Source organism: Dipodomys spectabilis, unplaced genomic scaffold (genome assembly GCF_019054845.1).
Source record: "Dipodomys spectabilis isolate Male_0828 unplaced genomic scaffold, ASM1905484v1 ptg000491l, whole genome shotgun sequence".
In the NCBI taxonomy this organism is placed as follows: Eukaryota; Metazoa; Chordata; class Mammalia; order Rodentia; family Heteromyidae; genus Dipodomys; species Dipodomys spectabilis.
In genome coordinates this window covers 1,215,979-1,224,336 of record NW_024871168.1, presented here as the reverse complement: position 1 = coordinate 1,224,336, position 8,358 = coordinate 1,215,979, and the positions used below count along the sequence as shown (strand labels likewise).

At 33.1% G+C, this 8,358-nt stretch overlaps 1 pseudogene; it reads right to left on the bottom strand.

The window, feature by feature from the left end:
• Positions 1–1,198: 1,198 nt before the first annotated feature.
• LOC122098755 lies at positions 1,199–1,295 on the bottom strand (annotated as a pseudogene).
• Positions 1,296–8,358: the final 7,063 nt, after the last annotated feature.

Below are 8,358 nucleotides of genomic sequence, written 5' to 3'. Positions count from 1 at the left end.
CATTGTCAGTGAGTTGGTGTCTCAAGTGGCACATGCAATAACTGTAGATGACTGGACACCCCTGCATAGTGCATATACGTGGAATAATACCAGAGTGGCTTCTTTCCTACTTCATCATGATACAGATACCAATGCCCAAACTAAAGGCCTCTTGACACCCTCACATCTTGCTGCTGAGAATTGAGATAGCAAAGATACACTGGATCTCCTTCTTTTGAACCATTATATAAAACCAGGCCTGAAGAACAACATAGAAGAAACTGCATTTGATATTGCCAAAAAGATAAGTATGTATCATTACCTCTATGAAGTTTTGGAAGGCTGCACAAATTGTTCACCTAAGTCCTAAGAGCAATATCTTTTTTTATTTTTTGGTCGGTCATGGGGCTTGAACCCTGGGCCTGGGAGCTATCCCTATGCTTTTCAGCTCAAGATGAGTGCTCTACCACTTGAGCCAGAGCTCCACTTCCAGTTTTCTAGTGGATTATTGGAGATAAGAATACCACAGACTTTCCTTCCCAGGCTGGCTTTGAACCATGATCCTCGGATCTCAGCCTCCTGTGTAGCTAGGGTTTATAGGCATGAGCCACCAGTGCCTGGCAACACCAATATTTTACTGTAAAAATTCATGGATTCCGCAGAATTCTTCCAAGTGAATTGCCTGCATTGGATGTCAAAATGTATTAAATAGTTTTTGTATACATGTACAATGATTTCTGCAGGGTTTGTGATTTTTTAATCAGAAATAATTTTAACTTACCTGTTGAAATGAGTAGTACAGAAGATAAAATATTTCTGGTGCTTGCATGAAAATGTATATTTTAAAATATTCTATATTCTATGTTTGCATAATGTTCATAATTTATTTTATTTTCTCCTAGATATACTTTGAATTCTACATTATTTTATAATATATAGGTTCATTAACATGTCCTTTCCGATTGCATTCCATATAGAAACAGTTTTATTCCTTTTTTTTCTAGGTCGTAATATTTTTTTTCTTTGGGATAAAATGACAATGTTGTCTAATTTGAAAATTTTTGTAAAGTTTATGTTATGTAAACGCCTATCTGAGGTGAAGATTTAATACACTGATGTCAAACTAAATTTAATTATATGAATTGTGTGTATTGTTATACTTGTAATTTTGTAATCAGCTTTTTAATAACTGTTTTTCATTTCTTGCATCTGAAGAATGAAAAATATGGAATACTTCTCAAATTTTCATATTATCCTTGTGCAAGTGCCATGTTAGTATCTGTATTGTAATTTGAGTATACATGCTGCTGAAGCATGTGGTATCCTCTAAATTATGTAGTTAATGAAGCAATCTTTATACAGGCTTATACCTATGGGTGCCTACTTGTAACAAGGAAACCTTATTGTTCCTATCAATGCTATCGGTCTTATTTCCCCAAAATTCTGTGAATAGTGGAAAAAATTATATTGATCAGTTGATTACTCACATTTGCAAATTTTTTTGTGAATGACTATCTTAAGTCTTTTGATTTGGAATTTGATCGTACTCTCAATTATTTATAGATAGGTCCAAAAGTGATGGCTTTTTCAAGCATTTATTTATCCAACTGAATTAGCTTTGTGGACCTAATGGATTCAAAGTAAGCGTTGCTTGAGAGCTACTTCTAAACTTCTTCAGCTGACATTTTCCCAAATGAGGTGTTACTGGCACAAATGTCTACCTGAGCCTTTACGCTTTTTCCATGTGGGAACAGACCAATCAGAACATCTTAGCCTGACAGCATAGATTGTCTTACTGGAACAAAACTAATCTTGGTTACAAGGGATCATGGAGAGATGAACATTTCAAACAGAACTGTTCAGACTAGAAGGTATTTTATCAAAATATAATTGTTTATTATACCTTCCATTTCAAAAGTAGCTAAAGCCAAGAAGGTGAAAAAATTGTTGGTATGCATGATTACTTAATGTCCTGGCCTGTCTACCATCCAACCAGGCAGGAACTTACACTACTGCCTTTTTATCACCAAATATTTTCAGAAGTCCATATATTTCTCCTCATTATTAGGCATTAAATTGATAATGTTTTAATCACAGTGTTTTCTATTGCCTCCATGCTGTAAATCTACAAATGGTAAAGTTTTAGGTCTAACTCTATCAAACACTGAGGTAGAGATAATGGAATAATACTTTAAAACAAAGTTGCCTTTGATACAGTAACTACAACAGAACAATGCAGCACACGTGTCTTTTAATTATATTATATATAGTTATATATTTTATATTTATATGTGCTTATTTTATATTTCACACAGTGAAACTTACTGGAATTAGTTGATAATTGGACAAATAAATTGATACTTATTTATTCCAATAAATAGATTTGGAATATAAATAATTAGGTTTAAAATATATATTAGACTATAAAAAGTATCAATGCAATGTTTTTAGTATAAACTTGTGATACATTGTAACTGTTCTTGGTCTTCTGAATCCACATGGTAAAAAACAGTGTTTTCCTCTCACCATTGTACAAAGCCATTTATAAAAATTCGTAGTTAAGAATACATTCTAATAAATTTTTAACTTTCTTTTCGACTAAAGATTAATCTTCTAAATGAATGAGAATAAAATCATGTTTAGGTGCTTCACGTCTCCAGTCTTGCAAATTGTTGCTGCAGATGAATCAATTATGGAAATATAGGCTGACATAGTTCAAGAATATGCAGGATTGAAAGTCCATGGAATGTATATAAACCTTTCAAAGTATTAATACACAGTTTAACAGAATGACAATCAGGAAGTTGAAACCAGAGAGGAATTATAGTAAAGACATAGAATGAATGAATAATGAACAAGTGGCAAGTAAAGTTAGAATACTCAATGTGCACATATGATAAAGGACGTGGTAAATTGGAAATAAATCTTGGAGAACGGGTTGGTGAGGAATGATGGAAAGAGTGACTCTAATCTAGGAGCATTAGACAATTAGATGGATATATTTAATTGTAACGCAATTGCACTACCTTTTAAAATTCAGTTAAAAAACACAACAAGAAACAAAAGCACACAAAAATTACAACCTAACAACAATCTCTAGAGAGTATGAATATGACATCTCAAAATTTTAATCAGTTAAAGTAGGGCTGTATTGGGAAAAGCAAACAAAGCTGTTCAAAATGGGAAGTTTGAGATAGGGGAGAAATTTGAACAGAATTAAATAGATTATCTAAGGTTATAAATCACCTAAATCTGCTGCAAATAGTATCTTTCTTCTAAGAGTTTTCTGTCTAAACTGGATAATCCAATCCTGAGACACACTTGGTAGCTTGTGAGGATAGAATAGAAGAAACAAGATCAAGAACCCATTACTCCACTGGAGAGAAAACAATCCTCTATATTTTCTCTAATCTCTCTTCACTACTCTTTCTTCATATTTTAAGTCAATTGATTTTGAATTATATTTTTGCTTCTTTCTTCTGGCAAAGTAATTGGTCGTCAAAGTAATTCATTAAATATTATTTGCCCTTTGCTTCTTTCATGCTGTTTAATTGGCCAAGTGAGTCCATTAAACTTCCCTCTTGCATTTGGTTGCCATGAAACAACATATATGTTAATGAGGAGAAATCTAATGTAAAACCATGTCTCCAGAAAACTGTCCAAGAAGCTGTGATCACAAATATTTGGCTATATTTTTTCTTTTACCTTGAAAGACTTCTTGTGTCTAAAGTCAAAATTAAGTACTCCGTCACATGTTGGTTCAATCAGAATTGTCTAACCTCAAAGATATATTTTGCTAACAAGATGTTTAGAGGAAACCAAAAAATACTGCACTTTTATCTTCTCTCTTAAGATTCTCCTGAGATACCATATCAGGAACAGTGAAGTTATTCCATGCAAAATTATTTCTATATATTATTTTTTTCTTGGTCTTGCATTTCTTCACCAAGATGTATGGAGGAGAATACAGTTAAATCACCCATACCTTGGAAGACAGTGTCTGTTACAAAAGGACAATGCTTCTATGTCCTACTTCTATGTCCTCCCCTTAGCTCTTGCCGGATTTCCAATTAATCACAGCTTCTTGGCTTCAGGTCTAGTGAACCTGAAGGACTATATGGGTTCCACCACTGCTACATCTTCATTATTTCTTTTTTAAAACTCTTTAAGTTGCCTCATTTGGATGTGGAATTTATTTTCATGTCTTCATTCAATAAGTTCTGCATTGTAGTGAGCTAAATGGGCTCTGTAAAATCACTTTAGGGAGTAAAAATACTAACACAATTTATATAAAAAAGTTTTGACCTCCCTTCACTGCTGAAGACAATACACTTAGCTAAGGCTTCTAAGAAAACTTTTTTAATTAACATTTCCATTTGCTCAATTCTTTTCTGAACTTTTTGGCATATAAAATAACAGAAGTCTTCACTATCTGATATTAATAAGGATATTATTTTTTGTGAGTCACTTAGAAATGTGAAATCATTGAAGTATACAATCAAATTTTTTTCTGTATTTCACTGCTTTACGTCCAAAGACATTGTGGAAAGTGTTACAAACAGAAATGTGTAATCCCAACACCTTCTTCCATTATGAAGGGCACTTTCTCCCTAAATATTTTGACTCAAATTATCTTTTTCAGAGAATAACTGCTTGGAAATTAAAGGTAAATTCACAAATTTTGAAGCCTCATTTTTTTAAGAACTTTGAATTTAAATTGCAATACAACCTTGTTTCAAACAGTGAGAATATAGTTCCTGGGTAAAGACAATTCCAAGGGAACCTACAGGACTTACAGCAAGGTTTCTGAGGTCAGATTGTTTAGTGTGAAAAAGAGCCATCTTCATCCACATTTCTCCCTCTCTACTAAGTTTCCTTGGATTTCTTTGCATGAAAGCCTATTCTTCCAGGCAATTTTAAATTTTCTTAATAGGCTAAGTTGTTAAAATTTTGAACAATTAAAATTTACCTGTCATAACTTTAAAACTCTTGAAAATCCTTTATCAGAACCACGAATTCATCAATCTTAATTCCACCCTTACCATCAAAAAGTTAACATGCTGTTTCATGATATAGTATCCATGCAGCTATTATTTTCCAGTGGCTTTGTTATGCGTATATATAACCATATTAGCTGATGCTAAGCAAAATGAATTCAAATATATGGAACCAGATTTTTTTCATTTGTGGTTGTTGTTTTTGATGAACTATGTGATTTCTGATTTCTTTGGGTTTTTCCCCTATGGTTTATCCCTGCTGTATTTCATTTTGTATTGTGTATATATTTACCTTAATTAGCAAAGGGAAGAGGAAAAGCATAATGGTGAGACAAAGGACAAAAGGAAAACCAATGCAATAGCAATACTCACAAGACAATATGTTGGAAACGTACATTAAAACTTGTGAGGGGTGAAGGGGTGAAGTAAAACTGTGAGAAAAATGAGGGAGTGTTAACAAGTTTGAAAAGTTATGATTTAATTCCTTACAATTACTGTAACACCACTGTACATCACTTTGATAATAAAATTGAAAAAAATAAGCTGCGTAAAATATACTTTCACTGTATTGGCACAGTAAATAACATTCTTTATGTAGTAATATTTTAAAAATCAATACTATTTGGCATCTAATTTGAATTAATTACCCCTTCTTTATCAGCGGGTCATCAACTTGAATGTTATCCAACTAGAAAATATTTTCACAATATAATTGCCAAATTTTTCAAAAAAGAATAAATTTAGTACTTTCTCATTCTAAAACAGAAAACAGTTTAATGCTATGGAAACTCATAACTTTTAAAAGTAAGTAAGTTGTTAAGAGGACAGAATATATGTGTTCTTCAAAATTCGTATGACTAATAACTACTTATTTTTAAATTCGCAACATTCCTGAGAGATTCAAAACAGTACCTGTTTGCATGTTATGTAATTCTGCAATAGATGCATTTTCTAATGGGGTGTTACAGATTGAGAAGTCAACAGAAAAATAGCCACATTCTGGTAGAGGATAAGACTATGAAGCATGTGTAATAATTAATTCAAGAGTAAACAATTGTTTATCAGAGTAAGCTATTATTTCTATGACCATCAATCCCAAGATTTATGCCATAAAGTCATCCTAGCCCAACAGTTTCCAACTTGTAAGGGGCAACTTTAAATTTCTTAATTCACATCATGAATACCTTATCTCTATTTTGAAAAAATACTACACCTCTGCTAATGTGAGGCCCTCCTTGTTCTGAAAAGAACACCACAATAAAATGAACTGCATCATTTTTCCTCCACTGGTATTCTTGAGATCAGAACACATGCAAATATTATTTATATTTATACTTTTTTAACTATCATAGATATTCAGGATGCAAAGATAGGAAAATTATGGTTCAAAGCCCACCCAGGCAGGAAGGTTTCTTAGAATCTTATCTCCAAAAAACTTCTTCACAAAAGCCAGACTCAAGTGGCACTGAGGTTGAAGTGGTAGGGCACGAGCCTTGAGTATAAACAGGCTCAGAGACACTGCCCAGGCCAAGAGTTCAAGCTCTAGGACGAACCCATAAAACAAAAACAAAACTGAAAACAAACCACAAACCTAGCATTTTTCTTCATTTATACAGAGGCACGTATATAAGGAAATGGCTTCCTGTATTACATATAGGTAGAAGAAAGTAGATGTCACACAATTACTCTGTTCATACCATATTAAAGCAAACCATTAAAATATTGGTTTTTCTAAATTTATAAATTAATGTCATCCATTTGTTGGCAACTCTGCTGGATTATTCACATTAACATGGTATACATGAACTGGGTGAATTATCTATTAACTATGTTCTAATTATAACTCTCTTGAAAGAATATCTAGGCAAATAGAATGCCAGAATCATTTGTGAATTTTTCACTTAATCCCTCTACTTAAAAAGAATTTTGTAGTATCCTATAGAATATGAAATTACAAACAAAACCAAAAAATATATTTTAAATGTAAATTCTAATTTAACAAGGTCTACAAAGTCCTACATTAGGCAAACGTTACTATTTCTCCAGACTTAAGCTTTTGTAATCCTTCAACATTTATTTGGAATCCGACAGAATGAGGCTTTCTTACTTTTGCAAATTTTTGGATGGGAATCATGAGCTATTTTGCATCTAGGAATGTTCTGTAATGATGAGAGCATTTAAAACACAAGTGAGGATATATATGAGTTGCATTCATTAGGAACCTTGACTTCTCAAAACATAATGACACAATTAGCCCAAGCTTCCAACTGTATATTCCTTTCTTGTTGTTTGGCTTGTTTTACTGAGACAAAATTATTCACGTTGTCCAGGGAAGGTATCCTTATGTAATTCCACTCTCTAATCTCCTGTCTGAGTGCAAGAATTCTAGACTTGTAGCACATTGCCCTGCCATAGTTTGTTTATATAATCTATAGCAGACTAACAATTCTGAAATTCTCCTCTGATCTTATCCATTAGATTGACTGCTCAGACTGTTTATGTACTATTTTCAAAGATGTTTTATCATTTGACACAGGATATGAACATTTTCAGATGCATCTGCAGGGTTCCCTGATTCATTCCTCCATGGATCCTATCCCATTAATAATGATTGTTAGACTCTCTTACAATCTCTGGTCCGTACCAATGTAATATTCTCAACTTCTGGGGGAAAGTTCAGGTGAGGGCTTGCTAATAATAAAAATTATCACTTGATTCTAATCTTACTCAAGACCTGTTTTCTATTGTTTTCTATGTTTTCTACATATTCTGAGCGTTGTTTCATTTGTGTATTTTTGTGTGCACCTATAAGTGCCTCTGTGTGTATGTGTATGATTGTATGTATGTATGCAAAAACCTAAAGCTGTTATTCAGCAATCTTGCTCGTGAGTGGTATTCCAGCTTTTGCCTGGTTAATTATAGGTAGTGTCGCAAAGCCTATATTGTCCAAGCTGGATGCAAATTGAACTTCCCAGACTCCTTTACATTCTTAGGTTTTATTTATCCAGGAGTATCAACATTTAAACTTCAAACACTTTTGTGAATGTAAAGTCTAACCTGTAGCCCAGATTTTTAACTTGAGAATTCATGTAAAGACAGATGAACATTATACATTACATATCCTGAGTGTACACTGTTAGAAATGTGGTCATAAACTCAGTTGTTTTGAGATCTGAGGATTGGGTTTAAAGCCAGCATGGGTAGGAAAGTCCTGGAGACTCATTTCTCCAATAATTACCAGAAAACTGGAAGTGGTACTGTGGCTCAAGTGGAAGAGCACTAGCCTTGAGCTGCATTTCGGAGGGACAGCAACCTGTCCCATATTTCAAGTGCCACGAACAAAAAAAAAAAAGAATATAAGAAAAGGAAAAAAAGAAATGTG